Source organism: Haemaphysalis longicornis, unplaced genomic scaffold, assembly GCF_048455015.1.
Source record: "Haemaphysalis longicornis isolate Haplotype H1 unplaced genomic scaffold, Haemaphysalis longicornis Haplotype H1 scaffold_8, whole genome shotgun sequence".
NCBI classification, from domain to species: Eukaryota; Metazoa; Arthropoda; class Arachnida; order Ixodida; family Ixodidae; genus Haemaphysalis; species Haemaphysalis longicornis.
Window position 1 is genome coordinate 130,160,469 of NW_027526445.1, and position 18,677 is coordinate 130,179,145.

The following is an 18,677-nucleotide window of genomic DNA, read 5'->3' on the forward strand; positions in this document are numbered from 1 at the left end:
TTGCAAGCCCGTTTGTGGAACACTGTTGTTCGAAGCCAAGAAAAAAAGTTTGAAAAGGGAGTTTCATTCAGGCTTTTATTTGTCTACAACAGCAGTAGCAAAAAAAGTATTTGAGCTCAGATTGTTTTCTTGAGGAAAAATAAAGCAAGAGAAAATAAAGCCAACTTTCATCTCCTCCAAGTTGTTTGGCTCCACGTGAACGCGAGTTAGAAAACTTCCTGGCTTAACCAGCAGCTTTAAGGGGAGATGCTCCTCGAAAACACTTTTTTTCTGTTATTCAACTTAGAGCATATAGAAATTAGACTATTGGTGCAGTTTTTCCTCCAGATTCCAAATCTGTAATCAGTTTTTACATAATTGCAATAGTTTTTAAGTTATGTTGCAAGTAATGGTGAAACTTTACAAGTTTTCCGGAAACTTTCGCGCATACTAAATGTTCATGCAGAGAGTTGTGCAACAGCTCCTTTTGCTCCCTATAAGCCATAGAGTGCTGATATCTAGCTAGAAATTGTGTACAAGGTCTGAAACTATGAATAAAATATCCGAGCAGCAAAGTACTTTCTTTTTGCCACTCACCTTTGAGTTAATTTATTAATTAACATTTACTAATGAGAGGTAGTGCAGATCCAAGTAGATATCAGCACTCTATGCACTCTCCTCAATGTGTGTGCCACATTTCGCTGTCGTATGACCATTCTGTGCCCCAAACACTTCCCGGAAAAAATGCAACTTGGCCAAAATTGCAAAATGAGAAAAACACGTTTGAAAGTTTCAGAAGTGTGTATTTACAAACATGCAAATGAATTAGCCTAAAACTTGGGCTGAACACACACACACATGTCCAGAGAGTATATGAGGTGCCTAGAACCCTCCAGCGCTGTACGTTTTTCCTTCCCGGCTGGTGCGGCAGGACTCCTCGATCCGGGCCCTCTTGGCTGCACTGCGACGGTGGGCCCTTGCTTCAGCAGTCTGCTGTGCATTCATTTCCTGCATGCGCATGCTATCTCGGCGGTCGCTGAGGGTAACCAGGGCCTCTGAAGGAAGTACCCCAAGCTCTTCCAGCACCTGCTCGAAACTTGCGTGGCCCCTATTGTACCAGAGGACTGCAATGGCTGTGGCCGTTTCCACAGCAGTCCGGGAAGCGAAACGGGTCTTCGGACAGAGCAGCCATATCTTACTATTGAGGGATTCAGCTCGTTCTGTGTCTTGCCGTGGAGGCACCTTGTGAGCAGTTTCTCATCTGTGAGACGCTTATAGATGGGGAGGATTGCCAAACCCTGTGCCTTGGTCAGGAGGCGGGTGTGGCACGGTGCAGGCTTGCCCTGTGCTTCAGCACGTCGGTGCTTACACCAAGAGTCTGGTCCTGCAGGACAGAACTTGTGGCTGCTCGCACCGTCTGTTGAGCAGGAATGAAAATATGATGCCCATATTGCAGTGTACATGTTGTGGACACTTCCCCTGTTGTTCACAATGGCCACCTGGAAGTAAGTTTGAAGCTTTTGGATGGCGGGCTCCTTCAGCTTCTTGCCTCGTGGAAGTGGCGTTGGTAGTTTGCGCAGGCCGGTGCCCAGTCGTTTTGCCACATGGTTGGTGCACTCCTCTTTTTCCACCGCCGTGTCAGGGTACACGTTAGCATCACAGACTGCTTTGTGGGCCTTGCTATCCCCATCGCTCAGAAAAGTGGTGAACCGCAGGGGTGTCTCATAATCCAGAGTTCTTTGCCAAATGTGCACTGCAGCTTCAGCTTCCATGGCGTGAGACGAACAGTCGCAATTTTTTTCACAGACAGGACCATGGAACGCCTGCCATGTCTCCTCATCCTCTCCCATGTCTTTATGGACACTACATGCAAGGCAGAAGTTCGAAAGGACTTCATAGTCCAAGCACAAACCAGTGTCCAAAGACACAACTGTTCCCACACCGTTGTGACTTTTATGGCCTCTTTTTTGCCATGTGCCATCAAACATGACTGGCACGTCACCACCGCCAGCCGCCTCTTGGGTCACACTGCGTGCCCTTTCCAGGTTTTCGCTCACAGCCTTCACAGCTGCACTGTGAATTTTTTTGCCGATCGCGTGGAATGTTTTGTGGTGCATAGGGTTTGGCAACCCAACTACTGCACAAAATCGTGATAGCTGCTCAAGGGCCAGACACATGTCCGTCTTTGCAGCCGGTTTTCGGCTCCGGTAAACGTTCCGGAAACCGCTCCCCGCCGCCGTTTGGTGGAATTGGACACACATGGTGCGCGGGCGCCGTCGACGCGTCGGGTCGCTCAGCTCCGCCCCGTTCCGTCGTGCGTGCATGCAGCCTTTGGCAGCCCGCACAGGGCCGCATTGACGCTTGACGGAGTTCGCCTGGGTGCCCCGCGATGCTCGTGATTTCCTCTCGTAGGAGATTGTTGCTTTAAGTAATTGGGGCCAATTATATCCATTAATAGCGTAAATGGATATAATTGGCCAAGCGGAGTTTTGAGAAAAAAAATGTACTACAAAAATAGAAAAAAATAAATATTCACAACAGTGAAATTACTAAAAATATGTCTTACATCTGCTCGAAATCGAAGACGTAACTTAAAAAAGTCGACAAAAGAACGTTGAAATTACGAAAAAAAATTGCGGAGACGAGCCAGTCATGTAACGCACTGCAGTTCCACAACAATGCATAACTGGCGGAAGTAACGCATTTATTCGTTGTAATAGCGGAATGAAGGTAAATGGTAAAACACAATACCCCCCCCCCCCCCCCCCCTCCAAATACAGAATATAACCATTTCGCAAAAATGAGGACGAAATTTAAAAAATGCTGCTTATACATGTCCTCTGTAAAACGAAGACTCAACTAAAAAAGCCCGAAAAAGAACGAGAACACGAATAAATAATCGCGCAAACGGACGAAACCAGCACTACGCCTGTCATCTGCGGAAAAACACACTGTTGGTCAAGTGCTTAATCACTATAATGGTGTAATTTAGATCATTGGCGAAAAGAAACAAAATAAAAATCAAAATAAAATACCCCAACGAATTAGGCTACTCATAGCCAAATCTGTCTCTAAAAAACTCAATGAATACTAGCGGCGTAAGAATGCTACGCATTATTGACAATTATGTGGATTTGTGAAAATGCTTCTCTCATTCAATGTGGCAAGAATATGGTTTCGATGGTTGTTCTTTTCACATGAACTTTAATAAAGCCACCGAATCAACCACGATAAAGGCAGCCTTCGCTGACTACACGGAGAAAAAAAACACTGCAATGCCGACACTTCTCAAGAGATGTTGCTCTTAATTTTACTTTATGCAGCGTGGTCTTTTGCAGTTACAAGGCAAGCGAAAGCGATACGCAGCTGTTTTCTGGTCCCATACATTTGGTTCTGCTCGTACCAGGGATATTAGCAGATCGTTTTCGGCGATGCGGGCCGCCCTTGAGCTGCTCATGGCTGCGGCGCAGGAGAAACCCACCTCGCGAAATCCAGGAGCAGACGACAGACCGAACAAACGCGCGCGAAACGTCATGAATGACGCTTCCGCGCCTCGTGCTGTTATTGGCTGCCGCCCCCTGCCAGTTAATTGCCCACACGTTGGACGCGTGGCGGCGGCGGAAAATATCTAGCAGGTTTGACGCATGCGGAGACCCGGTTTTTGGTGCCAGAGGGGACCGTTCCGGCTAACGGAACGGGAAATCGCGTGCACAGACGCGTCCCTCTCCGTCCATGTGTCCCCCGCTTCATGCCCAATTCCAACGGCACGCGCGCCAGGACCGCTTTCACATTCATGGCAAATGTTTCACGCGAACTCCCGCTGTCGTAGCTTCTGTTTGAAGAGCGGCCACCATCTGACGTGATTCGCTTCGACGCGTATGAGGACGAAAGGACGCTCTCCGGGCACTCCGCATTTTCGCAATGGAGCTCTAGAAATGCAGAAAGTCCTTTCCGCTTTTTATCGGGCGCCCGAACCGCGAGTTTTTGCTCGTGGCAAACAGGGCATGCCGCACCCGCAACGACGGCAGTCAATGCCCCCAACTCGCACAGCACTACGCTTTCAGCACGATCGGCGTCCGGTCTGACGTCGTTTTTGAAAAACTCGATCTTTTTCTGCGATGCGCTCACGAAATTCACCGCAGCGCCGATCTCGTCGTCACTGTGGTCGCTGTTGCCATGGGCGATGTTGCCATGGTCGACGTTAGTTCCTTCGGGTAGAAGCGGCCTCGAATTTGCTTATCTTTGTCCATCATCTCTCACCCAAGGAAGTTGGTGCACAGATTCTTTATGAGATGATTGGGATCAACAGAAAAGAAAAGTGGGTAACCTTTCTTTAAAAGGGTGTGAGGCACGCACAGCATGAACAGGGGTGCCATCCTCCGAAAGACGTTTGAAAATGTCAGTTACGACTTTTGTCACGAGAAATCCCACGCCTTCCACAGCTTTGAGAACTTCTATTGTCATTCAAAACAGCTTGGTGTTCTTCAGGCATGGCGTGAAGAAATATCCAACGGGTAGGGCATATATCTGCTTGAAAATCCCCGTAAAACAACGCACCACAGCCGGTTTGCCACTTGATCTGTCGCGCTTGCCTCTTCCCCGGGGCCCATGTCAACAAGGCGAAATGTTTGTCCACTTTTCGGTCATATATCACCTTCTGTGCGATAGCGATCTCGTCAATAATGAGCGAGCAATTAATCTTCTCACACAGTTCCTTGCGCTCCACACGAAGGCGCTCCTTCATCTAGGAGGTCAGGCCAACCTCACCTGACCACATGCTTTTGAAGAGTGGAACGACATGGCAACTTCAAAAGACCTCGTATCGCGCAAGTGAATTCATACTCCTTTTGCAAGCATGTTTTCCGAAGGACACATTCGTGCAGTAGTGCTTCACAGTAAGAGGGCTTCTGGTTGTTAAAATTAGCCGCTTGGTTGCTAATAAACTGAGCAGATTTGTCGCCCTCTTTTGCAATTTTCAAAAACTGTACGAAAGCTTGAATCGCCTTGTTGTTTTCATACGATTGAAGGCGGTCTTTCAGTTCGTCGAGTTCGCTCTGCATTCTTTGCAGGTCGTTTAATGGACGAGAAATCTTTTTTTTTTTCTTTTTTTTTTCTTTTTTTTCTTTTTTTTTTTAGTGGGGCCTCTGTTTTTTCGTTCTCTTCTATGATGCGCACGATCTCTACGGTGTTTTGCCACCCCACGTCACTTGAAAACCTACTTTCTGCTCGTACTTCTCGGGGAAGTCAGGAGCGATCGCTTCTACATCATCGTGATCACGCCGGGAACTTTCTCTGGGGCTCTCCCATGGGCATCTACTTGCATCAACATCACAGTTACATTTACGATGGTTTCTGGGCTTCGCAGTTCCTTTCTGCATGTACTCTGGGTAGTTGGGAAACACGGTGGGTACGGCGGTCGGAAGTAAAATCTGTACTTTCGTGTTTGTCCTGTAGTCGCTTTCTCTAAAACGTCTATAGCATACCAGCGACCGCTAACTTGGTTGCCATTTGCTTCCTTTTCCCGCTGGTCCTTCGCGAGAAACATTCTTCAGCCACGCCTCACGACATTCCGAGTTGCTAGGAGACTCGTGGTACTGCACTCCGGGGTCTTTTTTAGCGTTCGAGCCGCAGAGCGGCACACAGCAGTTGCATGGCATCGCGCCGCTAGCGCAAGACTTGCTCTCACTAAAACGCACACAGAACAATGCCTCACTAATGACAACAGTGACATTTCACACCCGCACCCCATGCGTTTGAGGGTCTGTGCGCACCAACGCAAACGATGCGCTTGCTTTCGTGCACCCGTTCCCGCTAACAGCACGTCTAAGTGCAGCCGGCTGTCCGACTCATCCCCGGATGGTGACGCCCTCACTGAAAACAACGGCCGCAGCTGTCAACTCCGCCAAGACACACTCGCCCATTGGCAGCGGTGAGACTCGGCAGGCCGCACCTTGCGTGCGCCTGATCGAGGGGCCGTGGCTCAACATTCCATTGCAATGGAGCTTTTCCTCCACTCAGGTGCACAATTAGAACTCTGTGCAAAACCTTGGAGAACCTTATTATTGGACTAATTTCGTACATAACAGCCTCGAGTGGCAAAATCAAGCAGCACTCTAAAGGTACACCATACACTTCCAATACTATACAAATAAAAGTTCTTCATGGCTTCATGCATGACGTATGCTTCTGTTTCTGACAGTAAATTCCATTAGCTAAAGCAGAAGTGAAATTTCACGTGAAAAATTTCAAAATGTAGCACAAGTTAGGCACAGATAGATAAGAATCGTCTCTTCTCTTTTACATCAGAGATGTGCCATGCATCTGAATAATTCATTTACAAATAGGGGCAGCCTAATTTCTAAGCAACTTATGGCCTAAAGAATGAGGTCTGAAAGTGCTGTACTTTCTGAAATACCAAAGCACATCAGTGCACAGAAAGTTACTGAAAACCATTAAAAGGGCCAAGCTGACAAAACACAAGTTTGGTTCATTGGAAAGATTGTCTTGATAGAAGCATACTGTCACGACTTTAAGCGTTAACTTCGCTCAAATAAGCTACATAGTTAGGAAAAAAAGGAATGGCCATGCGACTCACTAGCTCATTTCCCGCACTAGAACATATGACTCCATACGCACAGACTAGAGTCAGACTAGAGTCAAGTACTTTGTCAGAGTATTTTGTCAGACTAGAGTCAAGCTCAACAGGGTCTTCTTTCCCTGCTGATTTTGCCAAGCCCGTTCCATTGGCTGTGGTTTCGATAGCTAGTGGATAGGGACAGTGGGAATCTCGTTAATCCATTCATGCGCGTCACTAATTAGATTACGAGGCATTTGGCTTTTTTTTTTTTTTTTTTTTTCCTTTCCTTTCCACAGCGTAGACTGGATGGAAGATTTCCACTTTGTCTTATCAAGGGAAGTGGTTCCCAGGTATTAGTTTATGAACACACCAGCGAGCGGGCCTAGCTTTCACCCACCGTGGACAATGATCATTCGTTGGTGAGCCACAAAGCTCTGATACCCCCCCTGCAGACACCTGATGGTTAGTAATTTAAAATCCCTTCGCGTGAAGCCCAAGTCCTGCAGCGACTTCACACTTTCACGGGCCCACACCCCTTGTAAGACATGGTGACACTTGACACCACTGGACGGCCGTCGAGTTGTGAGAGGAAGTTTGGTTGCATGTACTTCGCAGTCTTTGTTGCGTGGAGGTCACTAAGTCTCTTCAGAGTTCCGACGACCTGGACGTCCAGCACCGTGACCTGCTCGTCCCTTTTAACGATTAGGTCAGGTACTAGTGTCCCTCCGGGCACCTTGAAGTGGGGCTCTTCGAGAACTTCATAGTCTTTCTCACGCAGAGTTTTCGCTATTGTCCTTGCTATGGCGTTATGGCGTTCTGTTCTCGTGTGGTGCGAGCGAATGCATTTCTGAAGGATGTGCCCCAGAGTTTCGTCTTCCGGGCATCCTGCCCTGCATGTGGTGGGCACATCTCTTCCCCTTTTTGTCCGGACGAGACATGGCATTGCATTGATCCGTAGTTTGATTATGTTAATGAATTCTCGTCCAGGCAGCAGCTTTGTACCGTCAGTAATCCACACACTTGAACCTGGTGCGACGGCGGCCTCTTTGAGGGCCCTGCCGTCAACACTCTGGTCTCTGGTGGAGTTGCTTCTTCCAGAATGTTTGGTACCTTTTCTTGGTGTCAACTTTTTCCCCCCGGTACATTGTGAGACATTCCGCTTTGCGGAGAAACTCTTTCACGTACGAGGTGTTGGCTGCTTGTTTACAAATGGGGCTATCCGACTCTTTGAGTCTTTGGAGACGTTGTAGGCGCATCCATGGGATGGAAGTTCTCAGAGAGGCAATTCCCATTCCACCTTCTTCATTTGGTGCATGGTAGAAGCCGAGAGGGGTGTCGTGCGGCAACCTGAGCCACTCTGTGACGTTAAGACGGATTTGTCGGTCCATCTTTAGAAGTATCTTGGCGGAAATCGGCTCGAAGACAAGTCGATGAAATAATCGTGGTATCATATAGAAACGTAGGATTACTATCCTTTGCTGGGGCTTAAGTGGAGCTTTAGTTAATCGACGTAGGTATTCTTTGATTTCTTCGAGGACGGGAGACGTGGCTAAGCCGAAAGCCTTGAAGTAGAGACCCAGATATCTCCATTTTGCAGATGTGTCCAGAACCGGGATGGCAGAGCCTGATATTTCGAAGACCCTGTCCGTTTCAATCTTCGTAATCTTGGTCTTAGCATTCGCTTGTAGTGAGAGGGTGACACATTTGTCTGGGTTTACCGAAAGCCCTCTTGCGGCCAAGAATTCCTCCAGAGAGTTTAAGCTCTGTTGTAGTCCATTTGGGGTTGCGGTCATGATGACGATGTCATCTGCAAAGGCCATTGCGTTTACTTGCAGTGCTCCGCTCTTGAAGCCTATTTGCGACGGTAAAGTGGCGAGCCATTTGTCGAGCATCATGTTAAACAGTAGAGGCGAAGAGGGTCCCCCTGCCTGACTCCTCTTCCTGGCCTCGCGAGCGCTGTATGTCCATTAAACGTCAGAATCGGGGATGAAATGTCGTAGAAATCGTTGATATAGGAGATGAAAGTCTCCGAAAGGCCTTTCCTGCGTGCGCCATTCAGAATAGCTTGTTTCGTGACGCGGTCAAATGCCTTTGCAATGTCTACCGACGCCATGTACTGGAGCCGGAATCTCGTCTTGGCATCGTGCAGAACAGAGGCCAGAATAGTAAGATTCTCGGCACAACCATCAGTGGGGATGAATGCTCTTTGGCGAAAGTCCAGGTCAACAAATAATATAATCCTTTTCGCCAAAATCTTGTGTAGCGTTCTGACCAAGATTGAAGCAACAGTGATCGGTCGGAAGTCTTCGGGTTTTGATGCTATGTTCTTTTTCGGAATAAATGTTGTCCGGGCTCCTTGTAAGCACGTTGGTAGGCGGCCTTGTAGAATTAGTAGATTGAGAACAACTTGTAAGACTATCATCGGGCAAGCTCTAAGATCTCGCCCTGTAAAGCCATCGGGCCCTGCCGCAGATCCAGCAGAGGGCAAGGATGCCTTAATGTCTTGGGAAGTAATTAGAACGAAGGGGTCTATCTTTTCCACTTGTGGGGGTCTTGCAGTTTCAGGAGTAACGTGGTTGGTAGTCTCCATTGTCTTCTTCCATTCATCAAGTATTTCTTGGGGGTTTTCTACCTTGACCTCTTTCCTCCCATCCAGGATCTCTCTCACGCAGGCTCCCTGATCCTTCATAAAAGAGTTTTGAGTGCGGGCATATTCATGCCTACGCTGCACCTTTTTACTTTTCTTTCTGTGTGGCGTGGCCCTAGGATCCTTCTTGTGCCTACTCCTTGGAGAGTCCTTGTAGAAATTATCTCTGAGATAATTGTTCAGCTGTAGAGAGATGTTCCGTCTGTTCAGATAAGCCTTGGTAATCTCCCATAAACGGGGCCCTTGAAAACCACGTGGTGGTTGCTTGGTCGTCAAATGTTCAAGTTCTTTACATATGGTCTCCCGTTTGTTTCCGATGGTTTTATCCTGAGGGCTGCTATCCTTTTGTTCAGTCTCATCAAGTAAGTCTTGGAGTCCTGTATTTTCGGTTACCACTTCGTTGGTACTTTTCTCCGGAGAGATGTCTCCTTCTGGGATGGTGAGAAGTTTATGGACCAGGTCCTTCTAAGTCTTTGCCTTCCTATGAGATTTGATTGAATCAAAGCTTCTGAGGGGAAATTTCTCATGCAAGAGTTCGTTGATGTTTCTCGTTTCTTCTTATGAATTCAACTTCCATCTTCGCCAGGAGATAGTTCTCTTCCTCCGACCATCTAGGTTTCACCTTGGAAGTTACAATGTCCGCATTATATGCCCCAAAGTGTCTATTCCATCGGTGGAAGCTCATTCCTATCTTAGTTGTGAAGGCTCTGCCGCACTCGGGGCAGGTAGTGTGAGTCATACGTCCCTGTGTCCGGGGAATCTTGGGGTCAGAGTGAGTTGCTCTTTCGGAGTCTGACATATCGGAGTCGGAATCGTATAGCTCTCGGAATGTCCGGACTCCTACCGAGGCCTTTGGTCGCTGGACTTGAACTGGCCTGATTGAACCCGTCTCAATTTCTTCTGCAGTAGTCCTTCGTCTCTCAGCCTCTTTATCCAGGATCGGGGTTTCGGGGTCGGGTTTGTCTCTTGTTCCTCCACTTGTTCCTATTACCTGGGAGTTTCTTTCTTCATCGGTTTCTATATTAAAGGTGGTGTCGCTGCAGCACGAGTCCCTTCTCTCCTCAGGCCTCCAAGATGGGTCGGAGTCTTCCCCAGACGTAGAGCTGACCTCACTGTCTAAGTCCCTTAGTTGCAAAGCCAATCTAGTCTTTCTAGCCCTCATGGGCCTACTGGTCGATCGCTTGTTGATCTCCTCTTCTGGGATTCTTGTTTCCGGCGCCCTCCCCGAGTCTGGACTTTCCCTCTTTCCCCCCTCGCTCTAGTTCCTCCATTCTCTTGCTCTCGCTCCCCCTCTCCCCTCCCTCTAGTTCCCTATCTCTGGGTATCCTTTCCTGTTCTGTACCTCTCTGTCCCTGAGTGTCCTTCTCTTCCCTTTTCTTCTTCCCCAATAGCCTCGAGTTACCCTCTGGAGGTTTCGTCGAGCTTATGGTCGTCGGACTCTTCCTTCTTGTAGACGTTTGTCGTTTACTTGGTGTAGAGCTTGGTCTTGGTTCGTGATCATTACCGGGAGCAGTCTCCTGTCGTTCATCCTCTTCTCTTGCCGAAGTTGTCGTCGTTTCTGGACTTTGGACTTCTTCCGTGCCTCCTGCGTCTTCTCGGACTGCTTCCTCTCGTTCCTTGCCCCCACTTGTTTGACTTGGGTCCTCTTCCGTGATTGTCCTTGTAGTGTTGTGCAATAGCACCAGGTGCCGCCACTCATCTGCGATTATCTGTAGACGCCAAGATGTGGCGCCACACTCGTTATAGTATGTATATATATAGGACAGACATCCTTCAATAAAGACTTCCGTTCGTCTGGGCTACGATGTGTGGTGTGGTGCATCCGTTCGGCCGCACCGTCCGGCCGACATAACAAACTGGCGACGAGGATGCTACCCGGAATTTCGCCGCCGCCGCCGTTCCTCGTTTCACCAGGCACGCCCGCCATCCCCTGGCCGCGATGGCTGCGCCTGTTCGAAAACTTCACGCTCGCCTCTGGAGCGTCTGAGCTATCGGCGGCCCGCCGCCGAGCCCTCCTTCTGCACTGCCTCGGACCCGAAGGACAACGAATTTTCGACGCCCTGCCACCGCCACCACCACCGAACGCCCCAGACCACCCGCCCGCGCATCCGAGTGCGGGAACCGCCCCCCTTCAGACGGTTACGCCTTCTGCAACCACCGCTGCAGTTGGAACAACAGAGATCAAACAAGCCGATGCCGAGCTCGCACAGCCACCGGACGAGTACGACGCAGCTGTTCAAGCCCTGGCTCGACACTTTTCCGCTACTTGCAACGTACGCGTCGAGCGACATCGCTTCCGTGACCGTCGTCAACTGCACGGTGAGCCGATATCGGAGTTTGCTCTTGCGCTTCGCGAACTGGCTTCGTCATGCAACTTCGCCGCGCAAGCGGATACAAATCTGTGCGACCAGTTCGTCGCCGGGGTCACATGCCCGCGCCTACGGGAGCGGCTATTGCTCGAGGGTGACGCGCTCACGTTTGACCGCGCCGTGGAGATAGCGCTTCTTCGCGAGCAAGTGCAGCGCGAATCCGAAGCTCTCGGAACAGCCCCTGTGGATCGAGTAGTACCACAACATAACCGCGGACGCAACCCGGCAGGCCGTCGCAGACATGTACGCCAGTCCAGCAGTACCGACCGACGTAGTACGCCTAGCTCTTCGCGCTCCGGCTTCGTTCGTCCGCCTGCACCGGAGATTGCTAGCGCCGTCGTCCCGTACTCCGTAAACACAAACGTGTGCGGCAACTGCGGCGCACAAAACTGCCAGCCGTCAGCCTGTGCAGCCCGCGGTCGAGCCTGCTTCGCGTGCGGCCGCCGAGGCCACTTTCAACAGTACTGCCGAAATTCGCGTCGCGGACGTGGACGACGCCCGGCTCGAGTTGCCGAAATCGTTTCAGAGGAAGACGCTGAGAGTGTTGTGAACATTCTTACTGTTCACGCTGAGAAGCGTACGGGCGTCTACGTTGATGTCGGGGTTCAACCTGTTGCTCTGGCATCACGCCCGTGCATCATAACATTCTTAGTGGACACTGGCTCAGCTGTGTCGATAATGGGAGAACATAACTTTAGGAGCCGGTTCAGAGACCAAGTTGAGCTGAAAAAGTCGCAAATAACGTTGCTGGATTTTTCACGTCGGAAGATTCCTGTGCATGGCCAGTTCACCGCCCTCGTAACGTACAAATCAGAAACGGCTGTGGTAACGTTTCACGTTACACCAGGTGGAACATCACTCCTGGGTATTGATGCTGTAAAAGCTCTTGGTCTCCAGATTGTAGGCACAGAATTGCGCTGCCTTAATATGGCCGCTGAACCGAACGTCGACACAAAAGGCCCCAAAATGCTACGCCCCGAAATGCATTCGCAGGACACAAACAAGTTGTCTCCGCCCACCACGAAGCCACCACTGGGTCCACCCAAGTTTGGTATGCCTACTTCATTATGGGCCAAGTTCGGACACTTGTTTTCACCGGAGCTAGGACTTGCCAAAGGTGTCCAGCATCGGGTCAAGCTCAAACAGTCGGTAGCTCCTGTCACGCAGAAGCTCAGACGCCTACCACTTTCAGTGCGAGAAGCAGTCAGCGACGAACTGAGGAACCTACTTTCTGCTGATGTCATTGAATGCGTAAATGCGTCAGAGTGGGTTTCCCCTATTGTTGCAGCTCGCAAGAAAGATGGCAGCATTCGCATCTGCGTGGACCTCCGTGAAGCTAACAAAGCTGTGGTGGTCGACAGCTTTCCCCTGCCACACACAGAAGAGTTGCTGCATGCCCTGAACGGTGCCCGTTACTTTTCTAAGTTGGATTTGGCCTCCGCATACTACCAGGTTCTGCTTCATCCAGACAGTAGAGATATTACAGCGTTCATAACGCACGATGGCCTTTTTCGATTTAAGAGAGTATGTTTCGGCCTAGCCTCAGCACCAGCAGCATTCCAGCAACTCATGACGTCAATTCTACAGGGATGCAAAGGCGTTCTCTGCTACCTGGACGACGTCATCATCTTCGGCAAGTCGGAGAAAGAGCACATGCGGAACTTAGAGGAAGTCCTGCAACGAATTTCACACGCTGGGCTCAAGCTAAATGACAAATGTGTTTTCAACACATCCGAACTCTCGTTTCTTGGTCACCGCGTTAGCGCCGAAGGAGTAGCACCCCTTCAGACCAAAGTTGACGCCATTGTTCACGCTGCCACCCCTACAGATGCTGGCAAGCTCCGGTCGTTCCTGGGACTAGTAGAATACTATGCTAGATTTGTTCCACGACTAGCAGAGGAAGTGGAGCCCATGCGCAGACTTCTTCGTAAGGACACTCCTTTTAACTGGGACACTGCTGCTGAGAACAGTCTTACAAGAGTAAAGAACCTCCTAGCCTCCCACAGGGTACTACAAATGTTCGATCCAGCACTTCCCGTCATTGTAGCCACCGATGCATCCGCATATGGTTTAGGTGCGGTACTGCAACAAGTTGATGGTCGGCACATTCGAACTGTGGCATTCGCGTCACGAACATTGACGGAAGCAGAACGGAAGTACTCGACTGGTGAACGTGAGGCTCTAGCTTGCTTGTGGGCTCTAGAGAAATGGCATGTGTACCTATGGGGTCGTCCAGTTACTCTGCAAACGGATCACCAAGCTCTAGTAGCCCTGCTTTCTGCTCAAGGCACAGGACAGCGACCACTCCGCATAGCAAGATGGACTGCACGGTTACTGCGGTACAACTTCACGGTGCAGTACAGGCGTGGTGAGCACAACAAGGTAGCTGATGCCTTGTCCCGGCTACCTCTTCCAGACACTGAAGGTGGCCCCGAGTCAGAAGAAGAAATAGTGTCTCTCGTAATGTGTGTACATCACGATGAACTGAAGCATGCAACCGCGGAGGATAGCACTCTCCAAGACGTTGCCCGTTACGTACAGACATCGTGGCCGCCACGCAAAAACCTGGCACTTAACCTCACTCCCTACTATGAAGTCCGAAAGGAGTTGACAGTGGTTGATGGCATACTCTTGCGTACTGAGCGCATCGTAGTCCCCGCCAAGCTCACAGCCACTTTTGTCCAGCTGGCTCACGAATCACACCCTGGTATCGTGAAAACCAAACAACGCCTACGAGAGAAGTATTGGTGGCCAGGGTTAGACAAACACGTTGAAACAACTATCCGCAGTTGTGCCATTTGTCAGAGCGCGGACAAAAGTGCCAAGAACTCGCCCACACCACTGCAGCCAATCCCTCTTCCTGACAAACCTTGGGACAAGATAGCTATTGACATTGTTGGTCCTTTCGAGCGTGCACCTACAGACTGCAGGTTCGCCATTTCAGTAGTTGACTATTTTTCGAAATGGCCAGAAGTGGCTTTTTGCGCTGATGTTACCTCCCACACGGTGACGAAGTTTCTACTCTCACTCTTCGCACGTGAGGGTTACCCGACAGAGATAGTGTCTGATCACGGCAGACAGTTCACATCGAGGGAATTTGAATCCTTCCTTGAAGACCGTGGAATCAGGCACATCTTTTCTGCCGTATACCACCCACAGGCAAATGGTCTGGTGGAAAGATTTAATCGTGTACTGAAGTCGTACATTCAACTGGCCCTGCTGGAGCAGCGTCCAGTGAAGGCAACTGTGACTGAATACTTAGGAGTATACAGAGCCACCCCTCACAGCACCACCGGTCTCTCACCGGCCGTTCTTCTACATGGCCGACACATGAGAACATCGCTGGATGTAATTGGTCAGCCTACGGCCGACTTCAGCACAAATCCATCGCGGGAGATGAGCGTGCTCAGGAAAAGAGTCGCAGAGCATCAACGGAAGAGCAAGGCCTACGCTGATCAACGGCGAGCTGCTAGGGTCCCCAAGTTCCAAGTGGGCACCTACGTACGAGTGAAAAAACCAATTCCCGGACCAAAGGGCACTCCAAGTTATGGACCACCATTGAAAATCCTCAAAAGAATCGGCCGCTGGTCTTTCTATCTGGAAGACGGTCGAACCTGGAACGCTTCGCAGCTGTCAGCGGTACCAAAAGAGGCATCGCCAGAGCAAGAAACTAACATAGACATCTCTGGCGCGCACGACATGCCCCCGTTGACAGACTGTCACAGTAGAGATGTACCATCGAAGACTTCGATCACTGCGCCTGCTGGTCCACATCAAACGCAGGAAGCGAGTTCCGCTGATCAACTTGCGTCTCCTTCACGCCCTGTACCACTACCCGTGCCGCCGAGCCCACCACAGCCGCAAGGTTCGCAACCGCATAGCCTGGCTTCAGGCTCTCGCACGGAGGAGTGCAGTGTACCGGTAGAGGGCAATGGACTCGATGCCGAGCCACCGCCTGACCGGCCAAGGAGAAATCGCAGACCTCCAGTGCGCTTCCAAGATTACGTGCAGTGATTTGACAGCAGTGAGTGTTCACACAGATAGTGACTGTTTTGTGATTTCTGTGTACAGATAGTGACTGTTTTGTGATTTCTGTGTACAGATAGTGACTGTTTTGTGATTTCTGTGTACAGATAGTGACTGTTTTGTGATTTCTGTGTACAGACAGTGTCTGCAATTGTGATTGCTTTGTGCGGACTGGACTTTCTAATGATTCATACGTTTCTTCCCAGGGAGGGAAAGATGTAGTGTTGTGCAATAGCACCAGGTGCCGCCACTCATCTGCGATTATCTGTAGACGCCAAGATGTGGCGCCACACTCGTTATAGTATGTATATATATAGGACAGACATCCTTCAATAAAGACTTCCGTTCGTCTGGGCTACGATGTGTGGTGTGGTGCATCCGTTCGGCCGCACCGTCCGGCCGACATAACAGTCCTTATAATCTTCCACTTTTGGTTCTCTTTGTCTGTCTTCAGTGCTGTCCATTCTTCTTTGTGCTTGAGCGCCATGTGGACGCTCAGTCCTCTCGCTGTCATCCACGGACCTTGACAGAATCCGCATTTGTGGTCTGCTTGGGGAGCCCCAGAGCTCCGCTGCTCACCAAGCCCTGACCCGCTCCCTGGCTGTCCTAAGCAGACTGGTGCAGCGGCCCTTTGGCCGCCGCTTTCTCTCTTTTGCAGTTTTCTGTACGGGCCAGCGAGTTTCAGAGACAGGGGATGGCAACCCCTGCCCCCAGTTTTGCCCCCACCTCGCAGCTTACGGACGTGTGGGGGACTTGTTCCGTAGCCGTTGCCCCCGATGTTCTTGAACCGGGCATAGGGGCGCAGCACCGGCGGCCTTGGCTTCTTGAAACGGGACTCAAGGCAGTACCCGTCGGCTCCCCAAAGACTTTAACCGGGCAGGGAGACGCAGCCCGGGACCCTATTCTTGAACCGGGGGTAGGGCACACCCCGGCGGCCTCCAGTACGACAACGGGCCAAGGGAGGCAACCCGTTGAAGTTCTGACACTCTTAGCCTACTGGGACGCACAAGGCACCCAGCGTTTCCCGGCGGTACCATGAAGAGGTGGTGTCTGAGTGGTCTGGCTCTCCGGCTTCCTATTAGCTGGATTGCAGGGGCGCGTAACCAACCCCCAGCCTGTCCCGAAGGACAGGAGAGCCATGCCACGAGTAACTTAGACCGCTCTAGCCAGCCTTTAATCTGTCCGCCGGGGCGGAACAGAAAACGGCGATCGCCGAAGCGACCGCCGCAGGCGCGACAACCAGAGCAGAGCCTCTTGTCGACCGCTCCTGCTCGACCACGGCAACTGCCACCAGCAGTTGCCGTGGTCGAGCAGGAGCTATAACTATGGCTCATTTCTTTTATTTTTCCGAGAAGGTGGAGGTTCTCGGAGCGAACGGGCGCAGACATGTCTTGATTTCTAATTCCGCAGGGGAAGAGGGAGGTCCAAGAGAGTCTCCTGTCCGCTTCATGTGACGTGGGGGGAAACCCAGTAGGAGTAGTACATCATTTGACAAGTGCGCCCAGAAAAAGCCCGGCATTCTGGAAAAAATAAAAAAAACGCACAGCAGGAAAAGGCAAATAGAACGTACTCGTAGAGAAGTACAACGCACACCATGCAAAAGGGTAAAAAAGAAGATGCTCCAAAATCACGGGCGACCTCCGGGAGGGACCGTACACGCTGCTTAGCCGATGGCCGAAAAACTGAGATAATACACTGTTTACCCCGAAGGGGAGCAACAAAGTGCTCGAAAGTCTCTAATAATGGCAATGCCATTTAAACAGGATAGGAAAAAAAAAAGGCAACGAGCAACAATAAAAACGTGGGAGGGAAAAAAAAAGTTTAAATAATGATCGCATCCATACTCAAGGAAAACCAGAGGCCAGAAAAAAGTTTAAATAATGATCGCATCCATACTCAAGGAAAACCAGAGGCCAGAAAAAAACCCAGGCGTGGTTTTAGGAAAGGAAGACAGTAAGAGTGAAAAAAAGAGTATGAAATGAAGCAACCAGAGGCCAAAATTAAACACAGGCGTGGTTGGCAATGACTGAATTAATAAAAAAAACTGACGACTAGTTAAAAAAAATTAAATAAAAAATTAAAATAAAAAAAAGGAAAAAAAGGAAGGTTAAATCAAGTAAAATAATGGAACCTATCGACCAGAGGCCAAAATAAAACTCGGGCATAGTTGAAAAAGGACAATTAAAAACGCTAAAAGAGAATAACAGAAATATCCAGAGGCCCAAACAAAAAACAGTAGGCGTGGATGGTCAAGTAAGGTAAAACTTAAAAAAAAACCAAAATAAAACCTCGCATGTCTGAAGGATAAAAGATGAGGAGAAGAAAAGACCCATTCACGCACGCAGTCATACACACATGTACACATGAGAAAAAAAAAGGAAAACTATGGGTGATGCACAAGGCGGTGTGTTCGAGTTTTTATGGCGTTACAATTTTTGAGAAACGGTTAAGGCAAATGAGGCTGCCGACAAGAGCGCGTGCGGCCAGCCACGCTATGTCCGAATCTCGGAGCCCGATCTCCTTTGCCGCCCGCCTTGTGCTGGGACAGACGAGGCCACGGGCGCCGAAAGCAAGGCCAAGCACTTTAGTTGGCTTTGGCATGACATGTAGAATCGGGTTATACTTTCGGCGCTTTTCTTGGTTTGCGTGCTCCATGGCCTCGACGCTGTTGTCCCATGGGATCGCCACATCCACCACGTACGTCTTGGAAGGAAGAGCTAGTACTACGTATGTCAGGCCTGTGCCAGACTCCCTCCCTATCTGTAATGACTTTTTCCGTGGTGATTGTGGCTTCCGGATGGATGAATGTGAGTTTTTTGACGATGGCTTGCTCGATGAAATTATGACGGACAATCCTGGGGCTATGTATGGATGTGCACTTCTGTAGAATGTGAAAGGCTGTCTCGTCGTGTGTGCCGCAACGTCGGCACAGCCTTGCCTTGGGGTCCCGGGCTCCCCTATTTGAAAGGTAGCGGGTAGGGTACAGGTTGGCCCGCAGTCGGAGGGACTTAATTCTATCCCCGTCCCCCATAAAGCGGGCCTGCGGCCGGAGCCACCGGTTCCCCAAGGTATCCCCAAG

The 18,677-nt window shown here is 50.1% G+C and overlaps 1 pseudogene; it reads right to left on the reverse strand.

The window, feature by feature from the left end:
* Positions 1 to 861: 861 nt before the first annotated feature.
* On the reverse strand, positions 862 to 2,691 carry LOC144148873 (uncharacterized; annotated as a pseudogene).
* Between the last annotated feature and the right edge of the window lie 15,986 nt (positions 2,692 to 18,677).